This window comes from Balaenoptera physalus (genome assembly GCF_965194825.1).
Source record: "Balaenoptera physalus genome assembly, chromosome: 11".
NCBI lineage: Eukaryota > Metazoa > Chordata > Mammalia > Artiodactyla > Balaenopteridae > Balaenoptera > Balaenoptera physalus.
In genome coordinates, this window is record NC_138896.1 from 15,623,079 (window position 1) to 15,635,475 (window position 12,397).

At 39.5% G+C, this 12,397-nt stretch overlaps 1 long non-coding RNA gene across 1 annotated transcript in view; it reads right to left on the reverse strand.

Annotated features, from left to right (window-relative positions):
* The window catches only part of LOC309638858, a 63,411-nt gene extending 51,705 nt beyond the window's left edge, over positions 1-11,706 (reverse strand). The window contains exon 1 of the long non-coding RNA XR_014251359.1: positions 8,003-11,706. This is a non-coding gene — a long non-coding RNA (uncharacterized lncRNA). The remainder of the gene's footprint in view (positions 1-8,002) is intronic.
* Positions 11,707-12,397: the final 691 nt, after the last annotated feature.

Genomic DNA, 12,397 nt, shown 5'->3' on the forward strand with positions numbered 1-12,397 from the left:
TCCAACCCTGTCATCCCATTGGGCTTTAATGCCTGCAGTGTCAGAAAAATCCAGCCTAATGCTTTCTTGGTAACTAGCTCTAGTTCAAGGGTCATAATGTCCCCCAGGATGTGGAGGGTCTCAGATCTACCAGGAAGGCATCGCCCCACGCTTTACAAGAGAAATTATGATTAGAGAATTAAATATGAAGTCCACTTTCTCAGGAATAGGGTTCAGTGGAGGGCACCTAGGTTTCCTAAAGCAAGTTCACAAGCCTTAAAGCTTGGGCCCTATGAACAATCTGTCTTTTGACTTTTTGTTTCTCTCAAAGGTGTTCTGGAAAGCAGAGCATGTGGGAGCATAATAAAAATGAGTCATATGGGGGTGGGGGACCTCCCCACTAGGGGACTGGCATTTAGAGATAAATAGACTGTGAGAAGGTTACTGAAATTGCATTTTCACTGGCCAAGTTCGTTTTTTCAGTGACGTAGCAATGTAAAATAAAACACAATACAATGGCTATGGAGGATTGTTAGTGATAAATAGCACAGGAGACAGACTCACATGTACTATGTTTTTCCCACTGCAGATTAATAAAAGAGGCAATTATCTAATAAAAAAATTACTATTAATTGCTACCAGTTAAGTACTACTACCGTTAGTACTATTAAGTACTATCAGTATTGGCGAGATTTATTTCACCTTCTGCTGCTTGGAAATTTGACATCATTCCTGGCTTCTACCCCTCCCTCAAGTTACAATCCACTGGAAAAGAGAAAGTGACAAGAGCCATTTAATATGTCACAACACAGAGTGAGGGGAAGAAGTGCTGGAAGTGGGGCTTTTCAAAGAGAGTCGAGGAAATAATCCAGCATGATGATTACAGAATATGCTTTTTTCCTCCTTTCTCCCTCCTTTTCTGTAGGCGTTTATTTTGGTTTTGTTTTTCTCATTTTATTGCCGATGTGTTATTCCTGAAGGGTGTGTTCTTGCAGGTTTATGGCTCAGACTAATGAAATTGCTCTAAACAACATTTTGATCTTGGAAGGTCACCCAGAGTACTATACCTTTCCTTTAATGATTCAGGTCTGGACCAGGCATTTCCCAGAATTGAGATGGTAATGAAGTCATTAGTTTCTTCCTACTTGAAGCCCTGGCTAGAAAGCAGAATTCTATGGGCAAAGTCTGAGTGGGCTTTTTTCATAAATCTCACACCCAGCTGAGCTGTAACACCTGTTACATTTTCCCAGGAGCTCGAGCCATAAGACCATTTCCAATCTATTTGCTCTTCTTCTTGCACAGGACACTGACAAAGGCAGGGGTCCCTGTTTTCTAAGGCACTGCTAATTGAAAATCTCTGGCTGGTGCAAATGTGAACTCAAACCCACAAGAGTTCCAAATAAGGCCCCCATGATTATTTCCTGCTCTTTTTAAAAATAGCCTTTATAAATGCAGGTTATACAAGATTAATTTGTTTGAGGGAAAAATAGTCGTTGAACCTCTTGCCCCCAATAAACTTTTACTTTCCATGCAGTTTAAAAAAAAAGAAAAAGAAAAAAGAAAGAAAAGAAAGGGAAAATAATAAAACCCAGAGATCAGCTAACCCTACAAGCCCTGTGTTTGTGAGAATTATAGGGTGGGTGTAGGGTAGCATTAAAATGTATTTGCTTTTGTTTTGTGCTTTCAAAATCTTCTCTGTTTATTAGATTTGCACACAAGGATTGAGAAGAAAGTTGAGTCCAATGATTGAGCAAATGTAAAGTGATTACAATGGCACGTTTTAAAAAAAAACTAGTCTCAAAAACCGAATAATTAAAATGGGAGGAAATTTTTCTGTAGGATCCTTGAAAGGAAAAAGAAAACACATTCGTCTGTAGAAAAGATGGGCATTTCTGGCCCTAATAATAGTCTGTGGGAAAAAACCCTGAAAAACAATGTTATCAGATCTCAGACAACATCTGACAGAAAAAAGAATGACTAGAAATAAAGTTGATACAAACCCATTCACAGTTATATATTCCTCTGGGAGTCAGAGCACCTTAGGAATCTGAATTTTAAAGATAAAACTTTGGGGACCATCACCCACAAATCAGAGCCGGGAATCAAGCTGTTCCCTGTGGTCCTACCAACTGTGTTCTCTTCACCCAAAACCACTGAAGAAATGGACTGCCTTTGAATTCTGTACTGTGCTTCATTGATGTTTGGTGGTTTGGTGGTTTGTTCGTTTGGGGTTTTGTTGTTGTTTTCAAGTGCATTGCTTGCGGTCATTGTTGTGGTTTGAGTTGGGTACCTTTGTATGCCTCATTCTTAAGGCACATCCTCATTAACTATAGTCCTCCTAGCCTAACAATGGAGAATATGGCCTCTCACGCACTTTCAATTATGAAAGAGGAGTACGCATCAGTAGGAAGAGGGCTATCATTTCAATACAAGAGGAAAAAAATAGCAAATACATTTCAGCAAATATGTTTTTAAGTAAATGGTTGAGGAACTGTATTCCTACAGCATGTTGTTTTAGTTCTACTATGAAATCTGCATGCAGTTCTAAATCTGATTTTGAAGAGAGTTGAGACACTCAGAACCTTCAGAGAACACTTATTCAAACAGTTCCTAAAGCATATATGAATCCATTAAAAATAGATCTGGTTGCCTATTTATTGAAGAGGAAAGAGGTGCACAATATGTCACTAAGTGAAAAGCTTTTAAGTTGATCCATTTGTAAATTGCCATTGTTTTGGTAGGTCAAAAATGGTCAAGTATCTATAATTTCAACTTAAATACTATTCAAGATAATATGATCTCATTTTGTTGTTTAATATACACTCTAAAAAGTTATTGGTAGTTTTTCCTGGTAAGGGGAGTGTAGGTAACTTTTAACTCATTTCTTCTATTGGTTTACCTATATTTTTTTTACTTTTTCTGGAATAATCTCTGGGTTCTCCCTGGAGCTCCGGGCTGAAGATGAAATACTTCAGAAACATTAGCTATTCTTTTTTGGCTTCTGTTAATCTTCATCCCAATTCTCAGACTACTTGTACTAGTCATGAGTTGTTGTTGTTTTTTTTCCCAACCCATATCTCACCAATTCTGACTTTATCTATATAAGCTATAGAGTCAGACAATTTAGTAACTTAAGAATTAAATTGGATTAGTGAACAAATCTATAATCGACCTTGCTTACTTTTTTTCTCACTTCAACCTGCTATAAAAACAATGTGTCACAATTCTTTTCAGAGTATTTTATGTTCCCGTCCACTGCACTGAAAATTAAAGATATGTTCCTACAGAGGAAGAGTCAAGCAAAACAATGATTCTTAATAAACTGAATCTAAATTTCTAGAAAAAAAAAAATATGGTCAAGGTGCCGGCCTCTTCTTTGTTAAGAAAGCAAGACAGATTCTGTCAGAAATATCTTCTCTCATTTTCAGAAGTTTGAGTTATTTCTAGATTCTTCTATCTCCTTTCCACCATTCGCTTCTTTTGACTCCCTGCTTGTCAAGGGAGTGATTTTTTGACTCCGCGTGCATGATTGCCAAGTCTTACACTTGTTCCTTCTTCCTGTATTTGGTTATTGATGTCCAACAAGACTTTACTACCCTGTTTCACCAGTAGGTTCTGCCATCTATTACAATATTTTCTGTAAGATATTAGGGCCTCATTTGATCAATATTCTATTCTGTATGTATTAGTGATGAATACTGGTATTCGTCATCTTCCTAAAAGCTCAGGGTTTATTTTAAAAGGAACTATTACATTATTTAGGTTGGCAATACTGATCTATATTTTAATTAGGGAAAGTTGAGCAAAAATAATTTAAAACTCTCCCCATCAAGGGAGGTAGCATGAAGCAGCAGAAAGAAAATTGCCATCAAGTAAGGTTGTAGCCCAGATTCTATGACTACATGTGACTTTGAGATTCTATGACTACATGTCACTTAACCTCTACAGGCCTTAAGTCAATATCTGTAAGATAAAAGATTTTCAAGAGACAGAACTTAGGTCTTTCTGTTTGTACTTTTGTTTGGCTCTCAATTCATTAATCCACAAATCCTCTTTGAATTCCTACATGGCTGATGCAACATCAATTTTCTACGATGACCAATAATCAAGAGTAGTTGATCCACCCGTCCTGTGGTTCCCGCGGTTCTGGAGCTCAGTTGAATCTTCAGTTGCCTAGGCAGAGAGATTTAAAATTTTTTCTGTACTATTTCTTCATGGCTCTTCTGTTGATAAAGGCTCAGCGAGAACTCTGCTCCTGACAGATAACTTGGTGGGTACAGGTAACCCTGCTGAATAAACTCCTCCTTAGAAACACCTGGTAGATGTGAGTTTCATCGTGTGCACTGATGTCCTGTACCATATTCAGGAATTTCCCAGACTCTCATTCTTCCCTAAATTCCCACCCAAATTGCACCCCAGTGGAATAAGAATGGAAATCAACTAGGAATGTTGTCTAGAATCAAAAAGGAATTTTTTTTCTCAGTTTCAGGTAATAAAAGTAAAAGGGCAGGGTGATCTTTGAATTTTCCCGGAGAAAAATTAAAATGTTCTTTATTAGTTGCTACAGTGCCCCAGGAAGGGATTCCCCACCCCCCCCCCCTTTTTTTTTTAAATAAGAGCTTCCCCTTCCCTATACAGCCCTTTTGATACAAGTGAAAAAATTCCAAATTCCTCATTTGTTTAGCCTGAAAATCCCCTGCACATTCCCACAAACTACTTCCTTTTCTCTCTTTTTAGCAAGACTCCCCTCTCTCTCTTTAATGAAGAGAAGTTCAGAGGGTTTTTCCCATGAATAGATGGCAGGCACCTGGGAGTTATGAATTTTAAAGTGATCATTTTCTTTCAGCCCTGCCGGACAATGGGCATCTCCTTTTGACTCACTTTCACAGCTTTGAGAGGCTCTCAGATCAGCCACATTCCAATCGGACTGGAGTCAGATCAGAGCTGTGCTGGACCGCATCAAGGTCTCTCACAGAAAGACAAGGAGCAGATGGCCGGCACCGAGCTCTCCTCCCCTTTCAGCGCGCAAAGGCAGGCAATGTGGGAAAGCGTCCGCCCGGCATTGCCTATTGATCCCTGAATAGAACCACCGCATGCCACCAGCCTGTAGGTATGAACCTCTGTTAACAGATGGTGAGATCATTATGAGCAATTAATTCCTTTAATGTATCAGTGGGAACATGTTGGAAGGGATGATGCAAGCACTGAGTGAATAGTGAACTTCTCACTCCTGGGGGAGCGAGCAGAAGCTACCTTCAGGGGCGGCTGGGAAATATCTTCCCAGCCTGCAGCCTTCTGGCTCCGGACAGGAGCTGAGAACGGACTGCACAGAACTGAGGTGTGGTTTTCATTAACTAATTGTGACTCCTTCCCTTCCGCGTTGTGATTAATGCCAGATTGGTCTCTAGATCATTTTTATACACAAGAACTATCCAAAAACACAGCGACAAACGAAAACAATATTTGTCAGTTAAGTCAGACACGCGTAGGGCATTATTTCACAGAAATCAGCAGAGTATCAGGTTATGGGTCACTTTCGCTAACCACAGCTATAGCTGTGACAGTTCTCAGTTTAAAATAACGGTTTCTTTCAACAAAGTTAAAGCGGTGGTTAAAGTATGCTCATCCCACCGTTTGAGTCGGAAAACTGAATGTTTGGATGCATTATAAATGGGTAGATTTAAAAGAGGGTATTTTTAAAAATACGAATTCACACGTAGGGTGAATTTGAGCAAATGACACATGTAGCAAATTATCCCCTCTAGTATAAGATGGAATAATTTTTTTTTAATTTCAGTAACTGTGAAAATGACTGTCAGGGGCCAACTGGAAAAAATGGTCACCTTCTTATTTAGATATTTCTCTGCTTCATTATCAATGAGATGACGGCATTTTTTGCATGTTTTCCTACCCTTAAAAATAATATTTAGTAGTAGGGGTGTTTTTCTTTTACAGGAAAAAGAATCTTAGGACACAGTACAGATCATAGGGTAGCCCTTAGATTTTAAGAAGATAGAAAATACAGGAACAGGAAATACTGGCAACTATTCACTTAATTCATATTTAAATGACACTTTTTGCTTGTAATTAAGACACTTAAGTAGTGTCTCTGTTCATGAAATTTACATAACTGTACAATAGCTTGCCTAAATGAACAGCAAATGGCAGTTAACCTTGAAGTGTATTATCTTAATTGAATAAATCTGGCTTTAATTCAATAAATTAAAAACAGAAATAATATTGCAAAAGACTTTTAAAAACAGACTTGCCATCCCCCATAAATACAGCATGGTACTGTTTATAGATGGGTTGGAATGCTCGGACATTTTCCAGTATGATTTTAGAACTCTAAAAGCATTCCAGTACACATTCACTATTTTTCCATCATTGTTTCCAAAGCAAATCAATGTCACTTTCTGGAAATCATCGATAAGAATATCTGAACACTGAATCAAGACACCTAAGCATGCTTATTTGAGATGGCTCTTCATCTGGGCTCCCAATTCCTCTACCTCCATGGGAAATTTGGAAATTTTTTTTCCAATTCTGTATCTCCAATTTTATATCGCGGAGGGTCCTATGACATACAGAAAAGACTAGAGGAAAACGTATTTCTTACATAGGAAAGAGACATTCCCACTACGTTTCCATTTAAATCAGATTTACAAGGACTGCAAATCCCTTCAGCATAAGAGAACCGACAAAAGATGCTGAATGCTCCCCTCCCAAAGTTTGTTGCATTAATCAGCGCGATCATGTTTCAGTGATTATATAGTTAAGGAGAAGAAATCATGCAATATGTTTTTATTTGCATGAAATAAGTTAATGAGGCACCACCTGTGCCTTGTATCAGTTTACTGGGGGAAAAAGCAGGAGAACACAGGTGTTCTAAGAACATCTTGGTAGATTTTATACATTAATTTAAAAACACTAAAACCTAAAATCATTTATCAGAATCCAGCAGTGTATATTGCTCAGGAATAACCCATACACACACAGACATAAATAAAAATCATTGTGAAGAAATTCCTGGTTTCTTGGCTAGCAAGGGGGAAAAAAAAGCTGTAATTCATTCTTTCCTCGTTCTCACAGTGTTCTCTATTGTACCATCTGCAATATACAATGTACATGCTCAGCCATAACCCGTAAGGCTGGAAAAGAAGCATTCACACTGTGAATTACCATTTTTCCCAGCATCGAGCTCTAGTCAAAGACAGCACAATAATAAACTAGAAGCTCCTTTGTCTGTTAACATTGTTCTTCATTACTACATGAAAAGCAAATTGTCTTTGTATAGAGGAAGAGTGGCACATACAGCCATGGGAGTAGGGGGAGGGATTTGCCTCTCTCGCTGACCACCTCACATACACAGAGCCCACTCATCTATCTTTCCCCACTGGCCCACCCAACTGTGCCTTCCCAATCATTTCATCTGCAGGCACATTGGGAAGAGATCCCTTGTTCAGTTGGGTGAGATGCTGGATTAAAGACTCCTGGGATGCTTTTACACTGAATATCCTGAAGCTTATATCCACAGATTTCTTTCTTTTTTTTTTTTTTAAGTCACTTCAGTGTATCCCTTTATAATGTTTGGGAGAAGTGATGCTTATCAGAGATGCTCTTTTTTTCCCCAGGGCTAAATAGAGTCTGCAAGTTATTGTGGGTTATTGGGGCTCTTAAGAGCCAAATGAAAAGGAAGCAAGCAAACAAACAAAACATTAAGAGCAGAAGATGTATATATATATAGTATAACAAGTACATAGTAACAGTTACCATGAAAGTTAAGAAAATATACAGATTAGACCAGAACTACCGGAAAGGGTCCTTATAATTGAAATGTTACTTATTAGAAATTAATGATTTTCTGAGGGGTTTTTTCTTTTAGATGTAATAGAGTCCAACAAATCTTGCAACACAAGCTTGCTTACAAAAACTATACTCAATTAAAAGATCGTAACTATCTTCTCATATGGAGGCCAATGGCCAAACCCAAGTCCATAATTTAAATCTCAAAGAAACTTACCTCTTCATGACATCTGATAGGAGCCTCAAGGGATCATTTCCAGAGTGTGTTCCTAGAGAGGTCTGCCAGGAGAGGCTGAAGGGTGTTCTGTTAGACAGGACATGGGGAACCGAAATCACGTCTGCTAACTCAACTCTACTGACCAGAGTCAGGCTGGATGAAATCAATTGCTGAATATCAGTCCCAAAGTAGTTCAATTTGTGTATTTACTGTTAAAAAGAAGTTGAGATCTCATCAAACAGGTAAAAATCATTGGGGGAGGAATATCCAAATCAACTCTGGACATAAAACAGCTGTTTCTACATTGTTAGGTTTTGCAGTATCATTTTCTGCATGATTGCTAGTTTTTCTTGCTTGCCCATGGGAATAATACCTGGCTCACTAAATTGTCATGAGGCTTTAAGGAAATCACATCATAAAATAACTATAGTAGTTCTCTCTAATATAGTATGTTTTCAATAAATGCCAGTTGTCTTTTCAGGTATAGATGAACATTTGATTTTAACTTAGGGGGGAAAATACTTAATTGCCAAGTAGTATATTCACATTTGTTCTGTCCCTAGGAGACAATTTTTGTGTATTTTTAATGTGCAATACTTGAAAGACCACCTTGAGAAATCGTAAAATGTTTGTGGAGGTAACTGTGACAATCTTTCTCTACTCTGAAATTCTGTTATTCTAGAACATTCCCAAATATCTAAAGTTCATGTATTCAACCCAGAAATCGAGTCTATTCCCCTAGAGCCTGCAACTATATTCTGTCTAAAGAGAAACCCGCCTCTGTATTTTTACCATATACCACATGACTTAGGGCTAGTTTTGACTTAGGCTGGCTCATCCTGTGTAAACAAGACACTGACATCACCAGGACACAGAAAGGAATAAACTTGGTCTGTGCCCATGAGAAAGTGGTAAAAATACATGAGTCACATCAGAAACATCTGTCTTCAATCCCAAGTTAAGGACTTCCCAGGCTAAGGGGCAATTTGTGAATCACATGATCTACTCTCCAACTCAAACTGTGTGCTCATTTGTCTTAATCCTACTAAAACGTAAAAGGATAACTGATGGTGTCTCTTTTTTAATAATACTGCTTTTCCTTGAAAGTTTGCATGCTGGTTTCCAAATTGTTACAACAAATATATTTTTTCTTTTCTAATTTTCAGCTTGAATGCTCCCTTCTTAATTTGGAGTAACGACATTTATTCCTAAACTCATAATACACAGCATTGACTAATAGGTCCTATAGTTCTGCTTTTTCTGCAGGGGAGACGAGCTGAACTTCCTGACCATGGCTCCTCACATTGAGACCCTTCGTTTTCAATCTCTTTTCTCTCTCCCTCTCCAGGGGCTCTTTCTCCATCATTTCGAACGACACAGGTCATCTTGGTCTAGAGCATTTGTTCTTAAATGGGGGTGACTTAACCAGGGGACATTTAGCAATGTCTAGAGATAATTCTGGTTGTCAAAACTGGGTGGAGGGGGTGATACTGGCATCTAGTAGGTAAAGGCCAGGGATGTTACTGAACATCCTACAATGCATAGGGCAGTCCCCTCACCAGCTCCCAAAACAGAGAATCGTCTGTCCCAAATGTCCATGGTGCCAAGGTTGAGAAACCCTAGTCTAGAGGGGGAAAAAACCACAAACCACAAAAAAACTAGTTTTATATCATTTTGTATCTAGCTACTCCCCTAACCACTCTCCTTCATCGCTAAACTGTTTAAAAAATATCTCCCCTCTATCCATTTCCTGTTACCCTCTTACTCCTTAATCATTTGCAGTTTGTCTCCCAAACAAGTCACTGCCACTGTTCTCTTCAGGATCACTAACCTCCTTAGTGGTCAAACCCGACAATCCAATGAACACTTTCCTCTCCTTTACTTTGACGTCTCAATGCATTTGAACTGTTGACCATTTTCTCCTTCTTGTAACTCTCTCGTCCCCTGGTACCATTCATGCCATCCTCTTCAAGTCTTCAGCAGCACAGCATCTCATCCATCATCACAAACGCTAGCATCTCATGCCTCACTTCATTCTGTTCTACACTGAAATATCCTCCCACAAGAGCGGTTTCCCTGCCTGCCCTACCCAAAGTAGTACCATCTGATCTTTCTATCTCCTTAATTTGCTTTGCTTTATCCATAGCATTTATTGCCACCTGATACTATATTATATATTTATTTTGAATTTGTCTCTTGTCTCTCCTCACCCCACGCCCTCTTCCCCCAGAATATAAGCTTTAGGATGGAGCAGGGACCGTGTTTGTTTTCTTTACTTCTCTGTGATGAGCACCTGGCACTTAGCTACACATGCATATCTGTAGAATGAATGGCTGGATAAAAGAATGGATGAATGGGGGCTTCCCTGGTGGCGCAGTGGTTGAGAATCTGCCTGCCAATGCAGGGGACACGGGTTCGAGCCCTGGTCTGGGAGGATCCCACATGCCGCGGAGCAACTAGGCCCGTGAGCCACAATTACTGAGCCTGCGCGTCTGGGCCTGTGCTCTGCAACAAGAGAGGCCGCGATAGTGAGAGGCCTGCGCACCGCGATGAAGAGTAGCCCCCGCTTGCCACAACTAGAGAAAGCCCTCGCAAAGAAACGAAGACCCAACACAGCCAAAAATAAATAAATAAATAAAAATTTAAAAAATAAAAAAATTAAAAAAAAAAGAATGGATGAATGAATGGCACCATGAAGTGTTTTTCTACCTGCCAGCCCTGTGCTTAGTACCATGTCCAATACTGGTTGTATCTGTTTTCTTAAAACATTTCTTTCTTTGTCTCCTAAGACATTGCCCTAAGCTGATACATCCCATTTCCATGACCACTTCTCTTTCTCCTTTGATGCCTCTTCTAGGTGCTTGGCTGTTACTGAGATTCACTCCTCAGTGGCATGCCATCACTTTGCCCTGCACTCTCCTTGACAGCGTGTTCCAGTGTCCCACTGGAGTGACCCTGCTAGGATGCTGTGTGGCACACTCCACATCTGTAGAACCAGCTGTTATCATGGGTTGTCCTGGCAGACCAAACATGTTCTAGATCAATGCTGTTTCTGGTGACTTTTTCAACAAAGTAGAACATTTGCAAAGGCCTTGAGACAGGAGGGGAATCTTGAATGTTTGGGGGAGTAAAGAAAGGCCTGTGTGGCTGGAATGAGGGGATAGAGGGGCACAACAGCGATAAAATATGACTGTGAAGACATTTTCATTGGAGGCTCCTTTACGTGCATGTAACTACCCAAGACGCAGAGACAAAGAAATTAAAGATGAGCTGAGGTTCCCTTCATCACTCAAGTTCTGTGATTTTGTCATCACAAGCCTATGTTTTTGTTCCTATCAAACACTTTCATTTCACCCTGCAAATTCCCCTCTCCCTTGCTTCTTTTTTGAGGTTCCCTATGGTCAATTCCTCTGTCCCCGTTTACTTGAAAAAATAAGTTATCACTTATTATTTTTTCAAATAGTGATCTATATTTAAGGTGAATCAGAACAAGAAAATTTACTCCAAAATCTATTCCAAAGTACTGAGAATTCATATGGAACTTAAATTATACATAGTGGAGAAAAGCACAAGTTTTGGAAATACCCGTATAACTAAAAGAGACGTCATTTGCTTTTCCCTCTTTTACCCAAGTATATTTTCTTCTTCAAAGTTTTTTTTTATTTTTCCTTTCTCTGATTCATCTTTTTTTCTATCCAGCCTCTTGGCCTTTAAAGAAAATTCCTTGGGACTTCCCTGGTGGTCCAGTGGTAAAGGATCCTCCTTCCAATGCAGGGGACGCGGGTTAGATCCCTGGTTGTGGAACTAAGATCCCACATGCCGCGGGGCAACTAAGCCTGCATGCCACAACTACTGAGCCCGCAGTCCTCAACGACAGGGCCCGCATGCCGCAAACTACAGAGCCCATGCGCTCTGGAGCCCTCACGCCACAACTAGAGAGAAGCCCGTGTGCCGCAACGAACAGCCTGCACGCCGCAATGACTGCCGCGGCAAAAGATCCCACATGCTGCAAGGAAGACCCGGCACAGCCAAATGAATAAATCTTTTTTGAAAAAAAAGAAAGAAAAAGAAAACTCCTTAATGGTGGGCAACCATTGAAAGCAATCACAGATAATCTGAGTTATCAAGGGGGATTTGAAAGAAAAGTAATTTCTGACCAGGAATACCAGCCAAGACAAAGATAAAGAAGCAGAGTGGATGTACGTGTGTGTGCGTGTCCATGTGCCTGCCTATGGCAGTGTTTATGCAAAACCCTGGAATCTGAACTTCATGGGTGCCCTTAAACGTCATCTACTTTTTAAATTTTCAAATACACATGAATCAAACAAGTATTACATGAATGAAAGATGAATCCTATTATAAAGGTGAAACAATTACATAGATCATTTTTTAAAC